The 25,281-nt window shown below is 39.2% G+C and overlaps 1 long non-coding RNA gene across 1 annotated transcript in view; it reads right to left on the minus strand.

Annotated features, from left to right (window-relative positions):
• Nucleotides 1–234: 234 nt before the first annotated feature.
• The window catches only part of LOC126932828 (uncharacterized), a 39,153-nt gene continuing 14,106 nt past the window's right edge, over nt 235–25,281 (minus strand). The window contains exons 2-3 of the long non-coding RNA XR_007718346.1: nt 16,270–16,372; nt 235–405 (exon numbers count right to left, since the gene is read on the minus strand). This is a non-coding gene — a long non-coding RNA (uncharacterized LOC126932828). The remainder of the gene's footprint in view (nt 406–16,269; nt 16,373–25,281) is intronic.

A 25,281-nucleotide genomic window follows, 5' to 3' on the forward strand; every position in this document is an offset into this window, starting at 1 on the left:
GCATAGCTGGGAGCTGATCCCTGAGAGATCCGATTCCATATTGTTCCTGTCTGTTTCCACACACTATGCTGCTTCCCATCTGGTCCCCAACCCTTCTCACTCCTTACTTTAAGAAGGAGGAAGTGAAATTTAGAGAGGAAAAATAACATGTGGAAGCCACAGAAGGAATTAGTGGCAGAATCAGACCCTGAAAGCACCTTCTGGGGCTCCCTGGACGGTGCTTTTTGCGTTGCCCCATGCAGTGTCAGGCCACGTCCCCTCGGAGTAGAAGAGATCTTTCAGGGTGGGTTACGTGGTCCCTGACACTGAAAACTGAGCGTCCCGAGACAAATTTAAGGAGAATTCTTTTCTGGGAAAGGAAGTTTGAACATCCATACAGTAATGCCGATGATTCTTCCACAGCAGCTAAAAGAAAAAAAATACAAGAAAAAGGCCGAAGTAAAGTTTTTAATCATGATGAAGCACTCTTGCTCTTTCTCCGACCGTAATTCCACTAAACAAACATTTATGAAGCACCTTCCATAGGTTGGATATTGTGTTAGCTGGAACATCACACTGGCTGTTGAAGCTTCCGGGAGGAATCGCAGATATTTCCAATGCTGGAGAGTTTCACAGTCTTGTGGGGGACACCAAAGGAAGCAGAATTCCAATGTGGAATGCGTCATCAAAGCTCACATAGGGAAAGCACAACGCGGTATGGAAATCTAGAAGAGAAATCTAACCCATTCTGGGCCTGATAACATGGCATCTGAGCCCAGTCTCAAAGGACCCATTAAAATTAACTAGTAGAGGAAGGAGAGAAGGCAGAAGGAACAGTATGTGTCACACACCCAGGGTGTGACTTCCTGAAGAACTGAAAAATATTCCAGTATGACCAGAGGCAGAATGTGAGTTATAGCTTATAATGCCTTGCGAGTTGGCAACTGCCCCTCCCACTCTTGGATTCCATACTTGGTCTTGTTGAAATATCTTAAGTTCAGGTTTTAAATATGTTTTAAAACCCCATGAATTTATCATTGCTATCTTCTTGTACCTCTACAAGTCTGGAAAGCCCTGACTGGGGATCAGTGGGCCAGAGACTATAATTTTCTGAGTTTGCCCAAGGGAGCTATCACCACCGAGATTGCTGCAGGTCCTCTCACCCAGTGCCTGGCCCACAGTAGGTGCCCTCTAAATGTTTAATGAAGCAGTGAATGGTGTTTCTCCTCTACTTCTGCTTGTTTCTTTTTTCTATTCTCTTTCTTCCAGCTGCTGTAGAGGAATAATCAGCACCCCACTCCGTGCATGCTCAAACTTCCTTCCTTCAGGCAGATTTTTGTCTCTCTTTGTCTTAGGATCCTCAGTTCTCAGGCCTGGGGATCGGACATAACCCACCTGCAAATTTGCTCCCACTCAGTGGGGAGGGGACTCAGTCCTTGGTACATCACATTTTTTACATCTCTACTCAAATTACTGACAATTCCTTGAGGACAGAGAATCTCTGAATTTTTCATCTCTGAATTTCTGCCATAGACCAAAGAAGAGTTTATTTAATGAAGAAGAAAGGAAGGAAAAGAAGTAAAGTTTTAGCCATAAAGATGTCCTCCTGCTTTTTCTCTGCTGTAACTGCTACTCAGATGCTCCGCTAAAACTGCAGTGACATCTTTTCTTTCCCACATGGACAAGTTTGTCATGACTCTTGTGTTTATATTTCCCAACCCACTCTGATTCAGGGGAAAAAATAAAGAGGACTCCACAGGAAAGTGCAAAGCCCAAGCAGCAGAAGGCCGGGTGTGGGGAAGATGCTGAGTGTAGGAGTCAGCTTCCAGCTGCAAGCAGATGCTGGATCCTTCTCTCCAGTTCTTCCTTGATTTCCTTTCCTCCCCACTGCAGCCAAGATACATCCTGAGCTGTGACAGCTGATGGAAACCGGGCAGAGGAACCCATGGAAAAGTCTGCAGAGACAGGATGAGTCTTGAGCCAGGTCTTTCCGAAACCCAAAATGAAGGTGACTGTGAGGGACTTCCAGCTGCCGCTAAGATGATAAAGTTACCACTATTTCCTCCAGTGTCTGGTTAAGTCCTCTCTGAAATTTTGCTTCATCAATCATTCCCTCTTTGAGCTCTAACCTTTCCTTTTCTTCTGCAGCATATAAACCTAATTGAATCTCTTTCAGCCAAAAGGAAAAATGTTTTTTTAAAAAATACTATCACCAACAACAAAAAATGAAAAATTAAACATGTTTCTGAATCTCCATTTATCTTTTATCAAATTTCTTTTCTTTCTCATCCAATTTTTTTAAAGAGTTGCTTACAGTCTCTGGCTCTATTTCCTTTTTCCTCATTGACTTTTCCATTCACCCTGCCTCTTCTTCCTCTCTCCAAATCGTCAATTCCATTTCTGTCTTTAGCTTATTTGACATCTTGGCAACATTTGATCCTCTTGGCCATTCCCTCTTTTCCATTGTCATACTTGGACTTTTCAGAACTATTCTCTACTAATTTTTTCTCTCTCTGGCCAGTCTTTCTCAGAGTTTCTCACTGCTTCCCTTGCTCTCCTCTGCAGTATTGATGTTTCTTATATTTATATTTTTCTTGGTCCAGTTTATTGCTTCTCTCTCCTCATTTAAGAAACATTTTTGAGTATTTTCTATATACCAATCATTGTTCTCGGTAACTGAGGATTAGCATATAAATTCACAGTCCTGTGGAGATTGGTGTATAGAGGGGAGCACAGGATTTCCCACTTAACCACTGTTACTAGAAAATTTAATCTTTATCCATCACTTCACCTGCCATCAATGTGCTCCTAACTTTATGATCTAGGTTTCAATTCTGAATTTAAACCTATGTTCCAGACTCATACTGCCACCAACCCACCTTGTACATTATTTCCCATACATTTAGAAATTGGATCAATTTTGTTTATTTAAATTAAATTAAATTAATTTCCTTCAGGAAACCTATTCCTTTTATTTTATTTCCTATCTCTGTTAATGGTATCATCACCAAACCAGCTATTTAAACGCTGAACTCTGGAGACGTTTGAGTCTGCTGTTTTCCCCCCATTCTTCAACCAAATCAATTTCCAAGCCATAGGGATATCACCTTCTAAACATTTCTTGCTTCTATACCTCCCCTTTGCAACAAATTTGTGAAAACCTACTCAGCTCACCATCATTGCTTCCTTCCCTTTTTAATAAGCACTTATTAGCCCTATATCAATTTTCCCTATACAGAATGAACTTTCTAACACAAAATATTGACAATGTTGCTGAACTGCTTAAAATCCTCCAATTGTTTCTTGCTGCCCAAGTAAAGGCACAACTATTACCAGCTAGCAATGTCCTCCATGTTCTAGACATTCCATGATCACGGCCTTGCTAACATTTTAGCCATGTTTCCCCAAGCCCTTCCTGCAGAACCATATAACCCAATGGTATAATCAAACTGTGATTTTTAGAGTTATTCAATAGAGGTATCTCATGCTTATGTCTCAGTGACATTGCAAAAACTCTTCCCTTTTCCTGAGACACCATACCTTTTCTTTCTTCTTTTAGACTGCTCTGTTATTCTTCATTATTCAGCTCTTTGGCTAAAGTCTTTTCTTACTCCATCAAGTATAATTAATTTATTTCTTATAACATTTTGCATTTGTTTAATTTGCAGCAACAATCATATTTTTAGAAACTATTTGCTTTGATTTTTAAGCTCATAAAAGTTATAAATTGTACAGTTTTTCTGTTTTATTCTCTGCTCTGCACATGGCACATATCATATCATTGATGCTACAAAAATGTGTTTATACAATAAGCCCTGGAAACCAAACTCATCCTTATGGATTCATTTTAAGTTGCTAGGATTTTAATTTCATAGTGTCAGTTTTATTTTGTCATCTGGAGGGCAATATTCTTCAAGCATAAATCATCAATGGATACAAAATGTTTTCACTAAAATTGAACCTGTCACCGGCGAGTGCCCAACCTGATAACAGAAGAAATCATTGCTGAACTCCTAATGTGGCATTATTTCTGGGGGATCAGCTGGTCATCTAGTAGCAGGTTGATTAACTTGAACCCATCTCATCATGATGGGGGCACTATTTGTTCTGTTGGGATAAACATATATTTTAGGTAAAGATTTTCCTTCCCTGCCTGCATACTTATAACAGCTCTACTTTTTGTGGTCTTACAGAATGCCTTGTGTATTGTTATAATGTCCTATATAATTTTGCTTTCAACTAATGAAAATATTTTATAGCAAAGAAAGCAAGATAGTGGGTTCCCATTCATAGAATTCACTAGTCTTACCATGTGCACCATTGCTCAGATATAGCTGGCTTGACAGAATGATAGAATGGCCTAATAGAGGCTCATTTTTGGCACCAGGTAGGAGAGAACATCCTATAGAAAAAAAATTTGCTTGCCAAATCACCACCCTGGGCTTAGAAAGCTTGGGTTCCTACTGCTCCAAGGAAGAAATACTTCCACAAGAGAAAAAGTTCTATTTATGTTGAATGAAAAGCTAAGACTTCCTCTCCCCCATATGTTAAGACTTCTTGTGCTGCTGAACCAACAGACAGAGAAGAGTGTCACTGTTCCAGCAGAAGTATTTGATCCCAATTACCAGACATAAATTGGGGTGCTACTACTACATTACAGTGGTGAATAGGGCTGTGTCTGGAGTTCAGGGGGCCCTTTGGGGCACTTCTTGCTCTCCCTTGAATAGTCCTATTCAATGGAAAACTATACATCACTCAAAACAGGATCTTCAATGACTTAGATATCATAAGAGTAATGATTTGGGTTACTTCCATAAATAAAATATGTCATCCAGTTGTAGACCCTGGACTAGGGTGGCTTTTGTGGAGCTAAGGACCGACAGTGGCTATTCTTGGCTGGCTCAAAGGACACAGGCAAACAGCTGACCACAGGGTTAGGTTACAAGATAGCAAAAAGAAGAGAGTGTTCTTCTCTCAAGTTGCTAAGAACATTTCCAATACAATAATTTATCTCCGTATAGTAACAAAGAGAACTTAATCATCTGTGAACTAGACCAAGAGGGAGAAATGGGTATTAACTTGAAAGAAAAATGTGTCAAGAAGCAAACCCTTTTTCTCAATCCCTCCACAAGCTTTCTGTGGCCTTCTCCATTCTATAACAATGTTCTAGGGCACTCTATTGCTTAAGTTACAAATTCAGGGACATTCTTTGCCTTTTCCTGTCCTGTTGAGGGAGCCTGGCATACCGCAACAATTCAGACAGACAGACTTGGGTTCAAATTGCAGCTCCAATACTTTAGAGGGCTGTGACCTTGGGCAACATATATTTCATTTCTTACTCTCAATGTCTTTATCTGTAAAATGGAAATAATGATACCTAATAAATCTTGATTAGGGACAATATGAGAACAACGAATATATTGAACAAGCATGACTTGTAGAAAACAATTAAACACAACTTTATTTCCCATCATCCCTTTAAAATGTTTTAAGTGGATGTGATCTTCTCATTCTCCTTGATGGAAAAAAAAAAAAAGTGCACGTCCCGCAACTTTTTTTTTTTCTTTTTGTTTTAGGTGATAGATAGTCCCACAGTTCTGTAAGAAACAGAACCTGATTCCTTTAGAGACATCGAACAAGGGGAAAAAAACAAAATTAATTAGGCCTGGGGAAAAATAAAAAAAAAACTTGAAAAATATTCAAAAACTGTGTAAGTATTGATAGGAAGCCTAAAATAATCTATCGGTCATTTTTTAGAAATAATAAGATGTTTTTAAAATGTAGCTGGACCATGGTGGCTCATGCCTGTAATCCCAGAACTCTGGGAGGCCAAGGCAGGCAGATCACCTGAGGTCAGGAGTTTGAGACCAGCCTGGCCAACATGGTGAAACCCCTGTCTCTACTAAAAATACAAAAATTAGCCAGGAGCGGTGGTGGGTGTCTGTAATCCCAACTACTCAGGAGGGTAAGGCAGGAGAATCTCAAGGAGGTTGTGATGAGCCAAGATCACAGCACTGCACTCTAGCCTTGTTTGGTGACAGAGCAAGACTCCATAGCAAAAAATAAAAATAAATAAATAAATAATTTTTAAAAAGGGGGCTGCTTATAAGATCAACATATAAAAGTTAATTCTTATAAACCTCCAGAATACATGAAGCACTCATATGAAACAATAAGGTAAGACCAAATATCTATAAAATATAATTTACATGAAGACTTAAATTAGTGAAGAGATATACCATATTCATAGAAAGAGAGACTATTATAAATATGTTAATTCTCTCCATATTGATCTATAAATTTAATACATTTCCAATTAAAGTTCCATTATAATGTTCTGAGGAAACTGACACCCTAATTCTAAACTAAATATGGAAGACCAAAGGTCAAGTAACAACTAAGATGCTTTCAAAGTGGGAGAATATCCTCTATTATTAAAACTCATTATAATGTTTATTAATTAAGACAGTCTGGTATTGATGCAGTCACAGATGAACTAACCATAGGATTACAATAGAGAATTCTAAAAAAGACCTCCACATATAGGAAAAATTGTTATCTCACAGAGAAGCACCACAGATTATTTGAGAAAAGAGGATTTATTTATTAAATAGTTCTAGGTCAATTGGATATCCAATAAACAAATATATATTATATATATGTATAAAACTGATATATATATCAGATAAACTTTAAAATGTATAGATTTTATAGGAAACTACATGAGAATGGGATACAAATGACTTATTAAGACATGCAAAAATGCTAATATAAAACTTAAAAAGTCATACCTTCAACTATATTGAATTTGAAGACTTTTATTCATAAAGAAACCATAAAGACAGTGAAAAACTAAGCCAAAAACTAGATGAAGGTATTTGTAACACTTTTAAGTGACAAAGGATTGTGTACAGTATGTAAAAGTAATTATTATAAATTAATAAGAAGTCAAGTTACTCAAGAAAAGTAGAAAAAATATGAATTGGCATTTCACAAAAAATTACACAGGTATGGCAATAAAATATTGGAAAAGATGTTCAACGTAGTAGTCTGGGAAATGAAAATTGGGATATGATTTTTATTCATCATATTAACAAGAAAATTATTAAGTCTGACATCTGTTGTTGAGGATGTGAAGGGAATGTAAATAAGTATAATAATTAGTTGGCATTCTTTTATAAAATTAAATATTTACATAACCTATGACCCACAAGTTCCATTCCTGAAGATTTTTCTCTAGAGAAATAATACAAATGTGTATCAAGAGACATGCAAAAGAATTTTACAGCAACATTGCTTGTAATAGCAAAATAAATAAATAGGTAAAATTCCATTATGGTGTTCTGAAAAAGCCAACTCCATAATTCTTAAACGTATATGAAAGAACAATGGTCAAATAATAACTAAGATGCTTTCAAAGTGTGAAGATAATGGAATACTATGCAGGCATAAAAATAAACAAGATCATGTATTTTGCAAGGACATGTATGAATTTGGAATCCATTATCCTCAGCAAACTAATGCAGGAACATAAAACCAAACAATGCATGTTCTCATAAGTGGGAGCTAGATCATGAGAATACATGGACACACGGGGGGAAACAACACACATTGGGGGCTGTCAGGGGTTGGGGAGGGAGAACATAGGAAGAATAGCTAATGGATACTGGGCTTAATACCTAAGTGATGGGATGATCTGTGCAGAAAACCACCATGACACACATTTACCTATGTAACGAACATGCACAAATTGGACACATACCCCTAAACTTAAAAGTTGAAGGACAAAGAAAAACAACAAAGTAGGAGTATATTCTCTATTAGTTATCAAGACTGACATGATATTAATAACACATTATTAATATATAGGAAAATCATATTTGAATCATGGCATAGTTACACATTTAAATAATATAGAACAATAAAAATTAATTAACTATAGCTATAGATTACTGCATAGATGAATTTTTTTTTTTTTTTGAGACAGAGTTTCACTCTCGTTGCCCAGGCTGGAGTGCAATGGTGTGATCTCGGCTCACTGCAACCTCCATCTCCCGGGTTCAAGCGATTCTCCTGCCTCTGCCTCCCGAGTATCAGGGATTACAGGCATGCACCACCATGTCCGGCTAATTTTGTCTTTTAGTAGAGACAGGGTTTGTCCACGTTGGCCAGGTTGGTCTCAAATTCCTGACCGCAGGTAATCTGCCCGCCTCAGCCTCCCAAAGTGCTGGGATTACAAGTGTGAGCCACTGCACCCGGCCAGATGAATCTTAGTTGTAAAGTGAGTTTCCAATTATTATATTCAGTATTACAACAAAACTAATTTTGAAATATGTAGTTTGAAGAACAAACACATAAGTGATAAAACTATGGGAAAAAAATGATAAATACAGAAATCGAAAGGGAGGTTGCCTGTGAAAAGGAGGCATAATAATAAGGAGAAGTTAAGAATACAGAGGTAGCTAGAGTATTAATAATATCTTACTTTTTACATTTGGTAATTAGTTCTTAGGTGTTCATTTTATTATTTTGCTTCATCTAGATTACACGTATCCTTTACGTTCCACAGATTACTGAGGCTCTTTTCATGTTTTTTCAATCTTCTTTCCTCCCTGTAGTTATGATTGAATAATTTCTATTGACCTGCCTTCAAATTCAGTGACTCTTTCCTCTGTTCATTGCACTTTGCTAGGGAGACCATACAGTGAGTTATTTACTTCAGTTCTTAAATCTTTCAGTTCTAACATTTCAATTGGAATCTTTTTTTATAATTTTCTTTCTCTGCTGAAAGTTTCCATCTTTTCATTTATTTCAACAGTATTCATCTTTATCTTCTAGAGAATGGTTGTAATAACTGCCTTAAAGTCTAGGTGTGATAATTCCAACATCTGGGTTATCTCAGGGTTGATATCTATTGATTTTATTTTTCCCTAAGGGGAAGGCATCTTTTCCTGGTGCTTTGTATATAAAGTAATTTTGGATTACATCCTGAACATTTTGAATATTTTGCTGTAAGACCCTGTGTTTTCTAACAAATGTTGATTTATTGTTGTTGCCTTACAATTAAATCAGTTAGGTTCAGATCACACATTTTATCCCACTGGCTGTGGATTAGTTCCAACATAAGTTCAGTTTTCAGACTTTATTTTACTTTATTTAGGTGTGTTCCATACACATCCATTTCAAGGGTAAGTTAGGGACTGTGTTAGTTCATACACTGACTTAGGGTTCCCTTCCAAGAACTCTTCCTCCAAGATTCCCTCATACTTTTTGGTTCTCATGGGAACTAGATAACTCCTTTTCTGAGTTCTCTGGCTAGAAATTCAGGATTCCTTTCAGTATTTTATCCCCTTATGTTAATAAGAAATTATGCAATAATGGGCCAGGTATGGTGGCTCACACCTGTAATCCCAGCACTTTAGGAGGCTGAGGGAAGTGGATTACCTGAGCTTAGGAGTTCAAGACTAGCCAGTGCAACATGGCAAAACCCTGTCTCTACGAAAAATACAAAAATTAGTTGGGCATGGTAGTGCTGCCTGTAGTCCCAGGTACTCAGGAGGCTGAAGTGGGAGGATTGCTTGACCCTGGGAGGCAGAGGTTGCAGTGAGCTGGGCTTGTGCCACTGTACTTCAGCCTGGGCAGTAGAGTGAGATCCTGTCTCAAAAAAAGAAAAAAGAAAAGAAAAGAAAAGAAAGAAATTCCACAAAATGTGTCTACCATTGGGGCAAAGTACTCTGAGAAAAGAAAGAGGATGGGCCAGGCACGGTGGCTCATGCCTTTAACCCCAGCACTTTGGGAAGCCTGAGGTGGGCGGATCGCCTGAGATCAGGAGTTCAAGACCAGCCTGGCCAACATGGTGAAACCCTATCTCTATAGAAATACAAAAATTAGCCGGGCATGGTGGTGGGCACCTGCAAGCCCAGCTACTCGGACGTCTGAGGCAGGAGAATCACTTGAACCTGTGAAGCAGAGGTTGCTGTGAGCAGAGATCATGCCACAGCACTCCAGCCTGGGTGACAGAGTGAGACTCTGTCTCAAAAAAAAAAAAAAAAAAAAAAAAAAGAAAGAAAGAAAGAAAGAAAAAAGAAAAAGAAAAGAAAAGAAAGAGGATGGAGAAACAGGGATTTCCCCTACATTCTTCAGGCTGGAGGGGTCTTTTTCCCAGTTAATTAGGCCAGAGAAACAGGCTATCTCCTTGGAACTTAGATGCCCACACCACAATCCCCCAGCTGCCATGCAGCTTCCTAAATGGGGCTGGTGCTGCTGGGGAAATGCCAGGGAAAAAAATGAAAGAAAAAAAGAAAAACAAACAACAGGGATTTCTTCCCAAACTCTCCAGCTCATGGAAGGTCCCTGTGTCCATTCCTCTGGCTAAAAAGTGGGAGATCCCTTTCAGAGATTTTCCAACACTTAGCACATTTTAATTATTTCATATTTATTTAGAATGACTTAATTCTGTGCTACTCCCTGGATAATAAGCCTCATGCAAGCATGTGTGTGTGTTATGTCAGAATTGTGTCATCCCACACAGTAGGTAGTCAAGATATGTTTGCTGACAGATTGCATGGTATCTGACACTTAGTTGCTATACAAAGTGCTATCTGGACTCTGCCTATAACCGCTTGCCTTTATTTTAGTGCACACTAACCTGACCTCCAATTGCAAGCTTGTGGATTTCTCTGCCTGAGGTCTTTCTCAGGCAACTGAGGCATGCTTTGTCTGCATCTGCAGCAGGTTAGTGCCAGAAAGTTAACATCTGCTGAAGAAAGACCTCAACCAATGACTAAAGGAGTTGGTTTATAAATACCCCAGCCCATTTCCCCTCAGGTAAGTTAATTCTGTGCACTGGGTTTCAGAATTTTTCCAGCAGGGTTTAGCGTCAGTTGTCAACAGTGGTAGTAGGTTTGAAAATGACCAATTTGTTGGCTATTTCCCTTCTCTGACCCACTTTGCCATTTCTATTTTGGTGTTTCCTTATCCTCTTAAATAAACTACTTTTACCTAAATCCTTGCTTTAGGGGTCTACTTCTGGGGTGACCCAAACTAAGGTATCTACATACTGTACACACCCAGGAATGGGGGTTTTATTAAGATGTTTTCTTGTAGTTGGTAGACGGACAGAGCACTGGACTTCAAGTCAGGAGGTCCTAGTTTATCCATTTGTCAGCTAGGTAACCTTGAACAAATTCCTCAATTTTTCCGAGGCACAGATTTCCTCGTTTGAAATGTAGAGTTAATAAAATCTACCTCATAATGTTCTTGTGAGGATTAAATAAAATAACATCATATATGAGCAAATACCTATTCTGGAGGCCGGCACATAGTGCATCCGTGTATGCTGGTTCACTGTACGTATAAATAATTCTTTCTTGTGCTGTGAACTATCATGCCTATTTTATTTTTTTCCTGATGGGAAGTGGGGGGTTGTATTCACATGTCGCGTCAACATCAGGAATTGCTAATGGTGGGGAAATGTTGGAGTGATTGTATTGTTTCATCTTGAGGAGCATGCTTCTAATTAGAAAGAGCCTGTTTTATTTCAACATAAATGGGCAATAGCTTAGCAGATGGTCCCACTATTCCTGAGTCCCAATGTGCTCCAGAGGAAATGTACAACAAACACTTCAGAATGAGTGCATTGTTTTTTAATTTATATGGAGTTCTCTTTTATTTGAAAATTGTTTCATGAAGTTTTCATTACTTCACAGACTTTTGGCCCTTAAAGAGACCCTAGTGATCAGTAGGAATAACTCCCTATTGTTTTATAGTTAAGGAATCAGAGGCTCTATTGCTTCCCCTCCCCAAAGGCATTTCAGGAACAGTGACAACTATCTTCAACTATTTAAAAGATTAATAAATAAGAGATCAATAAGTCTTACTAAACTGACTTCAGAAATTAATGGAGGTGGGGCATTTTGAATTCCACTTGAGGGGGAAGATTTTACCAACTAAAGCTGTCCAACAACCAAGAAGATGGCTAATGTGAAAAGTTTGCCATCACTGGATGTATGTAAGAGGACACTGAACCTGTGGGGCATTTTGGAAGGGATTCCTGCTCTGTGGGAGGGAGACTTAACTGGGCACTAGAGTCCCTTGCAAGTTTATAATTGGACAGTTCTGGGTTTCTTATAGCAAATACCTTGCACAGTACAGAGTGCATAATATATGCACAGTAGAAACATGATGATTATTACCAAACATTCTGTGCCCCCTAAAGTTGCCATAGAGATAATTAATTATCTTCTTACTTCTATGAGTATCTTCTTTCTTCATATAGACACTCCATTCATTTTATTTCTCTCTGCCTGCAGGAGCCCAGGGGATGTCATAGTCCTGTTTCCAAGCATGCGGGAAACTCCAGTGTTTGACACAAGCGGGGCTTCTAGGAGGCCAGGCTTGGCAATGGGGAAGAATATGGCCGTAGAAGCCATGGAGGGGCACTGCTTGGACCATCCTTCAAGAAAGAACTTGCCAAAGGTGCAAAGAGTACGGTGAGCTGACTCTTCCAGATACTAGCACCTTTAGGACTCATCTTGGCTTTCTTGCTGAGGTCTCAGAAGTCCCAGAGAGCCCCTTGCTAATGACTGAGCATGGTAAAAGTGCCAAGTGGCCATTTCAGCATGAATTAGGACTCTTCTTTCAGGTTACCTTTGCTCTGTGACTGGCTGTTGCATCAGTGCCTTTATCAGACCTGCATCATAATCTGAGGCTACTTCAACCTAACCTTGCCTCTTTCCTCTGTCTTTCCCAGGTATTGGATCTACATCATAGTCTGAAGGTGTTCCCTCCCCCATCCTGCTTCTTTTTCTGTTACCTTTCATAGTACCCTCACCAAAGCCCCAACTCCATCTCAACCTCTGCTGTCAGAAGGACCAGTTGACTCCGTGGCTGACCCGGGAGCTATGGAGCCCATGACAAAGGGAACAAAAGACCACATCCCAAAAGTAGGAGAATCTGAATCATTAGCATGATTGAGAAAACAAGAAAGGGAATCGAAGAACAGGATGTACAAGGAAAAGTCAGAAGGCAAAAATATGAGGTTTGGAGGCAGTTTCTTTGAAGAAAATATTCTAGAATGGGGATCATTTCCATAAAGACTCCCAGCCACACACTAGGGTCAATGTTCCTCAGACAGAAGACACTTAATAATGTTTTATCTAATGGAGACCAGGAAAAGGGAGAGAAACTGCCTATGCTCTGTCCATTGACACTGGCTGTTGCATTGCACAATATAGCAGTATCAACAATAGGCTTTACACACGTGGAAGTGCCAGCTTTTATGGGGCAGATAATAACACCTCATATTTTATTGCATGCCTGGTATGCATCAGGTTCTATTCACTGCTGTTAGTTCATTTAACAGTTTCTGAGGGTCAGAAATCTGAGAGTAGCTTGCTGGATTGGGGTTTTCATGAGGTTGTAGTCAGGGCTACAGTCATTTCAAAGCTTACCTCGGAATGGAGGAAAAAAACCCAGATCACATGTGGTTATTGGCAGGCCTCAGTTTCTCACCATGTGGGCCTTTCCATAGGGCTGCTTGACATAGCAGCTGGCTTCCCACAAAGTGAGTAACCCAAAACAGAGACAGCAGTCAAGGCAGAAGCCACAATATTTCCTAACTTCCTTCATCTCAGAAGTGGAATTCTCTCATTTACAGCATATCCTATTGTCAGAGACAAACCCTGGTACAGTATGGGAGAGCAAGCACTACACCAGGGTGAGAATACCAGGAGGGCGGGATCTATGAGACCATCTTGCAGGCTGGCTACCAGAACCTCTAAAGGAACAATATGAAATAGGTGTGTTACCATGGAGGAAAGTGAGGCTCAGAGAAACTGCAGTACCAGTGGAAAGTCAAGGTTTGAACTGAGAGTCTATGTTCCTAACCACTATGCTATACTGCTTCTCCAAACAGAGGAATAGAAGATAGGGAAGAAAGAAGATGAATGCGGTTCAACTTGATCATTGTGGGTAGTTAAGCAAGAAATGTCACAAACAATGATAATTTGTATAGAAATATACAGCTTAACAGAACAATTCCTCATTAGCAAGGGTAATCTTTACATCAAACCTATAAACAAGGAATTATTTCCCCATTTTCCAGATGACAAAAACTCAGAAAGACTAAGTGCTTCGTGCTTCCCCCTAGTCACACAATTGATACACAGTGGAGTTCAACTCAGTTCTTCATTTCTTTTTTCTTTCTTTCTTTCTTTTTTTTTTTTTTTTTTTTTGAGACGGAGTCTCGCTCTGTTGCCCAGGCTGGAGTGCAGTGGTGCGATCTCGGCTCACTGCAATCTCCGCCGCCTGGGTTTACTTACGCCATTCTCCTGCCTCAGTCTCCCGAGTAGCTGGGACTACAGGCCCCCACCACCACAACTGGCTAATTTTTTGTATTTTTAGTAGAGACAGGGTTTCACCGTGTTAGCCAGGATGGTCTCAATCTCCTGACCTTGTGATCTGCCCTTCTCTACCTCCCAAAGTGCTGGGATTACAGGCGTGAGCCACCGCGCCGGCAGATCTTCATTTCTAAGTACGGAACTCTACGCTGTGCATCAGCTATTCTTTCCACTAAAACACCAAGGACAAATTGGTGTTTTCGATTCTCTAGCAATAGAAAATAAGGTAACAAAATTGGGGAGGAGCACTAAGAAATTTGTTAGTTATGTGTGAAGTAGAGAAAGCCTGCACTGAAGAATGGAATTGGTTGGAATTTTTTCAGTGTTTCTTAAAAATAATATACATACAGAAAAGCATACATATAACTAGCATTTGCCTTGTTGAACTTTTATAAATGAAAAAGCCAAATGAAGAAATAGACATTACCATTCACTCCAGAATCTCTTTCGTTCCCACTTTTTGTTATTACCCCTCACTCGGGAACCACTATGCTGACTTATAAAACCACAGATTAGTGTCACTGTTTTTGAAGTTTATATAAATTGAATCACACAAAAAGTATATGATCCCATTTATACAAATAGCTCCTTTCACTTAATGTTATATCCATGAAATTTATCCACAGTGTTGTGTACACTTGTATTTTTTCATTCTCAATGTTGTATAGTATTCCACTGTGTGAAGGTACAATTTATTTATCCACTGTACAAAGGGTTAGCAAACTACAATTCATGGGCCAAATTTGGCCCACCTCTTATTTCGGTACAGCCTAAAAGCTAAGAATGTTTTCTATATTTTTAAATGCTTTAAAAAATCAAAAGAGTAACATTTCATGGCACATGATAATTATATGAAATTTAAATTTCAGTGTCTATAAATAACTTTATGGAACATATCATGCTTACTCATTTTCATATTATCTGTGGTTGCTTTCATGTTACAATGGTACAGTGAAGTAGTTACAACAGAGACCATATGTAGTACTATTGCTTTGCACGGTTGCTCGGGGTGCCAGAAATATTAATGATGCACTTATAATTCAGTTTTGCCTCTTGGACTGAAAATTTACCATCTGGCTCTTTACAGAAAATGTTTGCTGATATCTGCCTTATATTCTTGATGGGTATTAGGGCAGTTTCTAGTTATATACTATTATGAATAGTGGTGCTTTGAACATTCTATTTCATGTTTTTGGTGAACTTACATAAGCAGTTATTTTGGGTGCATATCTAGGAGTGGAATTGCTAAGTACTAGGATGTGTTCAGCTCAGTCGGTACTGCCAAAGTGAGTTGTACCAATTTCACGTTCTAACCAGCAATGTATGAGAACTTTACTTGCTCCATACTCTTACCAATGGCATGTATTTTATGTCTATTTCATTTAATCATCTGGTGAATGTATAGTGGTAATGCAAGAATGGTTTGAGGCAGGAGAATGGCGTGAACCCGGGAGGCGGAGCTTGCAGTGAGCCGAGATCGCGCCACTGCACTCCAGCCTGGGCAACAGACCAAGACTCCGTCTCAAAAAAAAAAAAAAAAAAAAAAGAATGGTTTTGTAATGATAATTACAGCAACTTTTTTTCTAGGCTCTGCTAGTAGTTTCACTTACATTACGGCTTTATAGACAAGTCCATTTTATAGACATAAAAATAGTAGTCAGCAAAGTTAAGGAATTTTTAGGTCACACAGGTATTAAGGAGCAGGACAAGGATTTGATTGACTTTATAGCCTATGTCCCTTCTATTACACTAAGCTGCCTCTCCATATGACAATTTAAAGAAACATTACACCCTTGGAGAGTATCAGCACTTGCAGTGTGTTCAGTATTCAAACATTTGTTAGAAAAAAGAGAGTGATGGTTTATGAAAAGTAGGTACAGGGTGAGCATACCCTCATTTCTGCTACTTCCTGCTGCAGTGGTTAACTTTGTGCCTTCTGCCTCCCCTCAGTCCTCTGGCTGGTTATGTTTATTACATGTTCTGACAGTTGAGGCCTGTGGTGAAAAATGATAACAGATTTGTATTCTCAAGATCGTCTCCAGATGCCGACTAGAAGCACCTCTGGATTCATGATATATTTGTCTTTAGTATTTCTTGAAGATGAATGATTGAAAAAAAAGTTCTAGGAGCACTTCAGCGTAAATCATAGAGAATCTCTTTCTTTGGCAATATGGAATGTGTTTCTCTATTTCTTCAAGAAGAATAATGTGTGTATTAATAACTTGGTTGGAATGGGGACTGGGCCAAGATGAGATGATCACGCAAATCATTATTGATGGTTTCTCATAGCCAAACAATCTGTTCCCTCAAACCTGGAGTTTGTCATCTGTTGGTAAATGACTGCTGAAACGCCACATCTGAGTCATTTGCATGAGTCCTCTCCTCTCCATTCATCCCAACTGCTACTTTTCCCAACCAGCTTTAAAGTATTTTTTTTAGTCTAAATTGCAAAACTCTCATATCATATTTAACTTCCTCTCCTATTCAAATTGATCCTATTCTCCTATTCTCTCCCATTCAAATTGACCCTAGAATCGTCCTGCTGATCTGTTGATGCTGTTGTCTTGATCAAATACTTCCAGAGACTCATTATTGCCTATATCAGTGCTGTACAATCATTTTTGATTCTGCACCACTACCAGTGAAAATTACATCTATGAATTTACATAAAATGTATAATGTATATATGAGGCATTTACTTATGAATTTGTATTTTTATATAAAAAATATGAAAATGTACAGTTTTTAAAGGATGAGGTAGCATATATCAAGGGTCAGCAAACTTAAAAAAAAAAACACAGATAGTACAGATTTTAGGCTTCTGTGGATGATAAGGCTCTATCACAGCTCCTCAGCTCTGCCATTATGGTGCAAAAGCAGCCATAGACACTATGCAAACAAATGGGTATGACCGTGCTCTAATAAAACTTTATTAAAATGGCCAAATTTGGTCTGCAGTCCATATTTTGTGGATACCTGATATATATCTTTAGCTACTTCAGATGTGGCCAAGGTCAAACTGGACCGAAGAACTCAAATACTCCTGACTTTCCTCTCCATCTCTGCTGTGCATGTCTATGCTGTTCTCCCTGCAGCTGAAGCCTGGCTTCTTCTGCTCCACAGACTACCACACAGCAAAATCTGGCTGGCAGCAGGTCTCAACTTTAATGTTACAATCCAGGCACACACCAAGAGCCCTGTTCAACTCTCTTCATTCTAGATGGAATTTCCCAGAAAAAAGCTTATTCGCCCAACTTAGTGTGCCCTTGCCATTTCAGTAACATTATATCCCATGGCGATTTTTACCACAGCCACTCAGATGGAGAGAAAGGGAGCAATTCCTCCAGAAGGCATGACAGGCAAACAACTTCGTCAGTATCTTCTACCATAAGGAGCAGCACAAAGAAAGAAGTAATTAATTATCACAATAGTTAGAATCATTTTCATAAAGAAAAGCAACTGTAGTTATAGAAAGCATATGAGAGATAAGTTGGCTTATATTGCTGAGCACTTATTGTGCATAGAACTATGCAAACAAATGAGTTATGACTGTGTTCTATGTGGTAGTTTCTTTAAGGCAATGAGTGGTTTTCAAATCACTTTGAGCATCTATGCCAGAAAGAATGTGTTATGTTATGCTGTGGTAACAAACAACTCTAAAATCTCAGTGGCTTCAGAAAGCAAAGATGAATTTCTTGTTCATACTACATGTCTATTATGAGTTGGCCAAGGGTTCTTCTCCCCCTTCTCCATCAGGGATACATGTGAACTGAACATCCCCCAACTGTCTACCATAGCAGGAAGAAAAGAAAGGGGTGAATCATGCAATAGTCTTTAAAGGTTTCTTCTTGAAAGTGACACACATTGTGTTCACTTATACTTAATTTGCCTAATCACTTAACTTTAAAAAGGTTAAATGAGCAATTAAGTGATGTCCTTGGATTGTATTACTGGTACCAATTACATGCTACTCTCCTGAAATAGGACTGTGTACCTTTACCATACATTGTTACGTGACTGTGGGACAAGTACATGTTCCCATTTCATCAATATTATGCTTGGCCATATGGCTTGCTTTGGCCAATTAAATGTAATCAGAAGTGATATTTGTTACATTTGAGCAGAAAATGTAAAGCCATCATATGGTTCTGTCATTGTTCTTTTCCCTAATACAAAAATGATATGTCCCAAATAAGGGTTGTTCAGGCAGCCTCTGTTCTAGAATGAAGGTGATACATAAAGTGAAGTCATGTCTACCTGCAGTCAACATGTCAATTACATGAGAAATGAACGTTTGTTCTTATAAACCACTGAGGGGTTGGAGTCTTTTGTTGTAGCAGTATAACCCAGAAGAAGGTGACCGCTACAGAGAAGAACCAGAGATATCAATAAATAGCTCTAATGACTAACACGACCAGCCTTTATAATGTCAACATTTTTACTCGCTTGCCTCTGTGCACACATTATACACACACCCGTCTTCAAGGAGTCACCCCAAAAGTCTGTCCAACCACTACATCCAACACAAAGTTCAAGTTATCTGGATGTGTTCGTTTGCTAGGGCTGCCATAACAAATACCACAGACTGGGTGACCTAAACAACAGAAGTATATTTTTCACAGTTCTGGAAGTCCAAGATGGAGATATTGGCAGGATATTCTTCCAAGGGCCCTCTCCTTGGATTGTAAATAGCTGTGTTTTCTCCCTTGTCTTCACGTGGTCCTCCCTCTGTGCCTATCTGTGCCCTAATCTTCTCTTCTTATAAGGACAACAGTCATGATGAATTAGGGACAACCTATATGATACTATTTTACCTAATTTCCTCTTTATTTAAAGCCCCTATCTCCAAATGCAGTTGCATTCTGAGACACTGGGGGTTAGGACTTCAATATATGATTTTTGGAGGGGGGACAATTCAGCTCGAATACTGGGCTACGTGCAGCAATCAGAGCATCAGAGCATTTGTGCAAAGTTGTCTTTTTATCAGGTCCAGATGTGGCTTCTCTTGATGTGGAGACCTTTGTACTAAAAAGACAAATCATCTGTGCCCTACACACCCAATATACAAGAGAACAGAAAAGCCACAATAAATAACTTCATTCAGAGAGAGAAACTACAGCAGACACACAGCAGAAACTGTTCCACAGTAAATCGGAAATCCTAACAGGCAGAAATCTTGAAGGTCCCCTACTTAAGAGTAGAGAATGTGCCTAAGTAAAGCCCGACTCAACACTCAGGGAGTGTCATCCTTCTACTTTTATCTCCATTGTCCTTGGCTCTGACCTCTGGAGATTGTATCTTTTTCATTACAGGCATACCACAGGGATGTTGTGGATTCAGTTCCAGACCACCACAACAAAGCAGATATCACAATAAAGCAAGTCACGCAAAGGTTTTGGTTTACCAATGCATATAAAAGTTATGTTTACACTACACAGGAGTCTATTTGGCGTGCAATAACACTATGTCAAAAAAAGTACATATGATAATTTTTTAAATTGTGCTGCTAAAAATTGTTAATGATCATTTGAGCCTTCAGCAAATCCTAATCTTTTTGCTCATGGAAAGTTTTGCCCATGTTGATGGCTGTTGGCTGATCAGGGTGTGGTTGCTGAAGGTTGGGGTCACTGTGGCAATTTCTTAAAATTGGACAACAATGAAGTTTGCTGCATTGCTTTACTTCCTTTCATGAAAGATTTTTCTGTAGCATGCAATACTGTTTGATAGCAAATTTTAAAATGTTTTTTTTTAATTGACACATAATATTTGTACATATTTATGGGGTGCATAGTGATATTTTGATACATACAATATATAGTGGTCAGATCAGGGTAATTATCATACCGATCATCTCAAACATTTATCATTTCTTTTTACTGGGAACATTCATTATCCTCTCTTCTTGCTATTTGAAGATTTAATGTGTCATTAACTATAGTAATCCTACAATGCTATAAAACAATAGAACGTATTCCTCCTATATAGCTGTAATTGGTTTCTGTTAACAAACCTCTCTTTCCCCCCTTTTCCCTACCCTTCCCAGCCTCTAGTAACCTCTATTCTTTTTATTTCTATGGGACTTTTATCTTCCTCACGTGAAAGAGAACATGCAATGTTCAACTTTCTCCTTCTGGCTTATTTCACTTCATATAATGTCCTTCAGGCTCATCTATGTTGCCACAAATGACAGGATTTCATTCTTTTTTATGGTTGAATAGTATTCCATGCTGTATATATGCCACATTTTCCTTATCCATTCACCTGCTGTTGGACACTTGGGTTGATTCCATATCTTGGCTATTGTGAATAGTGCTGCAATAAACATAGGCGTATAGAAATCTCTGTGACATACTGGTTTCCTTTTTTTTAGATATCTACCTAGTGGGATTGCTAGATCATATGGTAGTTCTATTTGTAGTTTTTTGAGGAACCTTTATGCTCTTTTCCATAGTGGCTGTACTCTTCCACATTCCCAGCAAAAGCATGTAAGAGTGCCCTTTTCCTTACAACTTCAACAGCATTTGTGATTTATTTGTCTTTTTGATAATAGCCACTTTAATTGAGGTGAGACTATACCTTATTGTGGCTTTGATTTTGTGATTAGTGATGTCGAGGATTTATTCTTTATTTATTGGCTATTTGTATATCTTCTTGTTAGAAATGTTTATTCAGATCATTTGCTATTTTTTTAATTGAATTGTTTGATTGCTTTGCTGTTGAGATGTTTGAGTTTCTTGTATATTCTGGATGTTAAGCCTTGTCACAGGAATAGTTTATACATATTTTCTGTCATTCTGTACATTGCCTTTTCACTGTGTCAATTGTTCTCTTTGTTGTGCAGAAGCTTTTTGGTTTGAAGTAATCCCATTTACTTTTGTTTTTGTTGCCTGCGTGTTTGAGTTCTTATTCGTAAAACTGCTTCTCAGACTAATATCCTGGATCGTTTTCCCTGTTTCTTCTAGTAATGTTACAGTTTCAAGTCTCATACTTAGAATTTTAATCTATTTTGAGCTTTCTTATTTAGAGTGAGAGATAAATGCTCTTCAAAATCAGAATCAATCCTCTCAAACCCTGCTGCTGCTTTATTAATTAAGTGTATGTAATATTCTATTTGTTGTCTTTTAAACAATGTTCATGGTATCTTCACGAGGAGTAGATTCCATCTCAAGAAACTACATTATTTGCTCATCCATAAGAAGCAACTCCTCATCTGTTCAAATTTTATGATGAGATTACAGAAATTCAGTCTCATCTTCTGGCTTTACTTCTAATTCCTATTCTCTTGTGATTCCTAGCGTATTTTCATTTACTTCCTCCACTGAAGTCTTGAACCCTTCAAAGTCAACCATTATGACTTGAATCAACTCCTTCCAAACTCCTGTTAATGGTGACATCTTAACCTCTTCCCATGTTCTTAATGGCAACTAGATGATGAACCCTTCCCAGAAAGTTTTCAATTGACATTTCCCAGATCTATCAGAGGAATCACTATCTACAGCAGCTATAGCCCTTTAAAATTTATTTCTCTAATAATAAGACTTGAAAGTCAAAATTACTCCTTAATCCATGGACTGCAGAATGGATTTTGTGTTAGCAGGCATGGAAACAACACTTATCTCCTTTTATATATTCATTGGAGTTCTTGGGTGACTATGGGTGTCAATGAACAGTAATATTTTTAAAGTAATTTTTTTTTCTGAGCAGTAGGTCTCAATAATGGGATTAAAATATTCAGTAAACCATACTGTAAATAGATGTGCTATTATCCACACTTTTTTGTTACATTTCTAGAGCACAGAGAAAGTAAAGTTAGCATAATTATGAAGGGCCATAGGATTTTCAAAAGGGCAAATGAGCAATGACTTTAATTTAAAGTTGTCATGTGCAGTAGCCTTTAACAAGAGAGTCAGCCTGTCCTTTGAAACTCTGAAGCCAGGCATTGACTTTTTCTCTCTAGCTGTGGAAGATGTTATCTTCATCTGATAACGCTGTTTTAATCTACATTGAAAATCAATTGTTTAGTGTAGCCACCTTCATCAACAATCTTAGCTATATCTTCTGGATAACTTGCTGCAGCTTCTAAATCAGCACCTGATGCTTCACCTTGCCCTTTTATATGTGAACATGACTTTGTTCTTAAACCTCATGATCCAACCTCTTCTAGCTTCCAACTTTTCTTTGCAGCTTCCTTACCTCTCTCAGCATTTACAAAATTAAAGAAAGTTGGGGCCTTGCTCTGGATTAGGCTTAGACTTAAAGGAATGTTGTGGATGGTTAGATCTTCTATCTAGGTCACTCAAACTTTCTCCATATCAGCAATAAGGTCATTTCACTAAATCATTTGTGTATTCACTGGAGGAGAACTTTTCATTTCCATCAAGAACTTTTTCTTCGCATTCACGACTTGGCTAAACATTTGGCAGAAGGTGCCTAGTATTTGGTTTACCTTGGCCTTTAAGATGGCTTTCTCACTAAACTTAATTATTTGTAGCTTTTGATTTAAAGTGAGAAACATTAGTTTCTTTTTTTCACTTGAACACTTAGAGACCATTATGAGGATATTAAATGGTCCAATTTCAACATCGTTTCTTCTTAGAGAATAGGGAGACCTTAGGAGAGGAAAAGAGACAGGGGAACAGGTGGTTGGTGGAGCAGTCAGAACACACACATTTATTGATTAACATTGCCATCTTATATGGGTGTGGCTTGTGGTGACCCACAACTATCCCAATAGTAACATCAAAGGTCACTGATCACAGAGAGGCTGAGTGACTTCTGTCCTGGTGAAGTAACAACAGAAAGAATCCCCTCCACCAAGAAAGCTGCCCTTCCCAAGTCTTCCTCAAATTGGCTTGCGTGGTAGTCTCCCAAGACATTTCTTTTCCTCCTTAGTGATGTATAACTTTTGTTCATTTTTGGTCATAGGAGAAATTCCAAGATAGAAGAGAGGTAAGTTGAAGTGATTGAGAAAGGATGGAATGCCACGTCTGTTGAGGTTGAGAGGTAGGCTCAGCGGTCCGCCCTTGTGTGATCTTGAGCAAGCTCAGTGACCTCAGAGCCTCTGTTTCTCACTGGTTAAATGAGTATAACACAGGTGGCTGGGGAAAATGGTGGACAGGTGACGGGACTAACGTGCAGCTCCCACTTGGGTGGACAGAACAGTGTGTAGAGACTCACACTGTGAAGTTCTACTCCAAGAACCACCGCAGGGACATACCAGGAAAACCAAAAGAATTCACAGACCCTTTGAAAGAAGCAGTTTGCCACTATGAACTCCCCGAGACAGCTGAAAAACTGTGAGTTCCCAAAGTGTGAGGGGGGAAAAGTCCACTTTGAATTCTTATCCCTATTGAGGAAAATGGAAATCGAGATCATAGGAGAAGAATTTAACCTTACCTAGAGCTGAAATGGATTTAGGGAGCTGAGTGAAATATAAAAGCAGAAGAAGCAGCAGGAAGAGTCCTGTAGGCACTCCTGGTCACCAGCTCGAGCCCAGGAAAGCCATCCCTGGCTTTATTACCTCAAAGGGGTCCTTGAGAAAAGCAGCCAGTGAAATTGGGCAGGGGCCACAAGGTGAAGAAAGCTTCTAGTTTATTACAATTAAATTTTGTAATAACTTTGAGCATAAAATTCCCTGACTAGAATCTGGGTTTGAGGGGGGCAAACAGGAAGTGCAGATACAAGCACAGAAGCCACAGCTGATGGTGTGGGCAGGTGGGAAAAGGAGAGGACTGAGAGTCCTGCTTGCTTTCTCAGAAGGGAGGCTTGTCGCCTTGGGCAAAATATCAGCCCCGCTCACAGGCTGCCTGGATATAAACTTGTTGCTGTTGGTGGGGCACAGTGAGAGTGAGACTGGCCTTGCTGGCTGCATGGGAACTAGGTGAGGCCTGTCACTCTCGGCTTTTGTCCACTTCCCTGGTGACCTGTATGACATAGCAAAGGCAGCCATAATCCCCCTGGGAACGTAACTCCATTGGCCTGAGAGCCAACACCCATCCCCCACAGTGGCTACATCAAGCCCTGCTCAAGGAGAGTCTGAGTTCAGACCTGTTTAACCCTGTCCCCAACCGATGGTTTTTCTCTACCTGCCCTGGTAGGCAAAGCAAAATACATGAACACTTGGGAATACTATGGCCCTGCCCATTGCCTGAGAAATGCCAGTACTTATCTTGGCCAATGTAGGACAAGCTTATATCCCCCTTCTATTACCATAGTTGGTGCTCTCTTGAAAGTACCACCTCCTGACTGGAGGCCAACTAACTCAAACCATCACAGCAACTCATAACAGAACAACCCTGCTCCAAATAAGGAATAAACAACAGTTAATTCTACTTCCTGCAACACCGTGGCTAATCAGAGGTCCTGAGTCTATCTGTGTGACAACTTCACTGCTAGCTTAACCAGCATTCAAGAAAACCAGTGCACTAAACAAAACTACAACAAGGACTCCCACAGAGTCCACTTCACTCCCCTGCCACCTGAACTAGAGCAGGCGGGGGTATTCACGGCTGGGAGACCTGAAGACAGATCACATAAGAGGACTCTTTGCAGACATTCTGCAGCATCAGCCAGGAGCCCAGGAGCCCCAGTGGGTAGCTAGACCCAGAAAGATACTAACAATTGCTATACTCTGGCTCTCAGGAAACCTGATGATGAGGGGAAGGAGGAGAGCACCACATCAAGGGATCACCCCATAGGACAAAAGAATCTCAATGGTAGTCCTTGAGTTTTAGATCTTTCCACTAAAACCATCTACCCAAATGAGAAAAAAACAGAAAAATAATTCTGGTAATATGAGAAAACAAGGTTCTATAAAACCCTCAAAAGATAACACTAGTTCTTCATCAATGGGTCCCAACCAAGAAGAAATCTCTGAATTGCCAGATAAAGATTCACAGGGTTG

The sequence above is a fragment of the Macaca thibetana genome, chromosome 1, assembly GCF_024542745.1.
Source record: "Macaca thibetana thibetana isolate TM-01 chromosome 1, ASM2454274v1, whole genome shotgun sequence".
Classification (NCBI taxonomy): Eukaryota; Metazoa; Chordata; class Mammalia; order Primates; family Cercopithecidae; genus Macaca; species Macaca thibetana.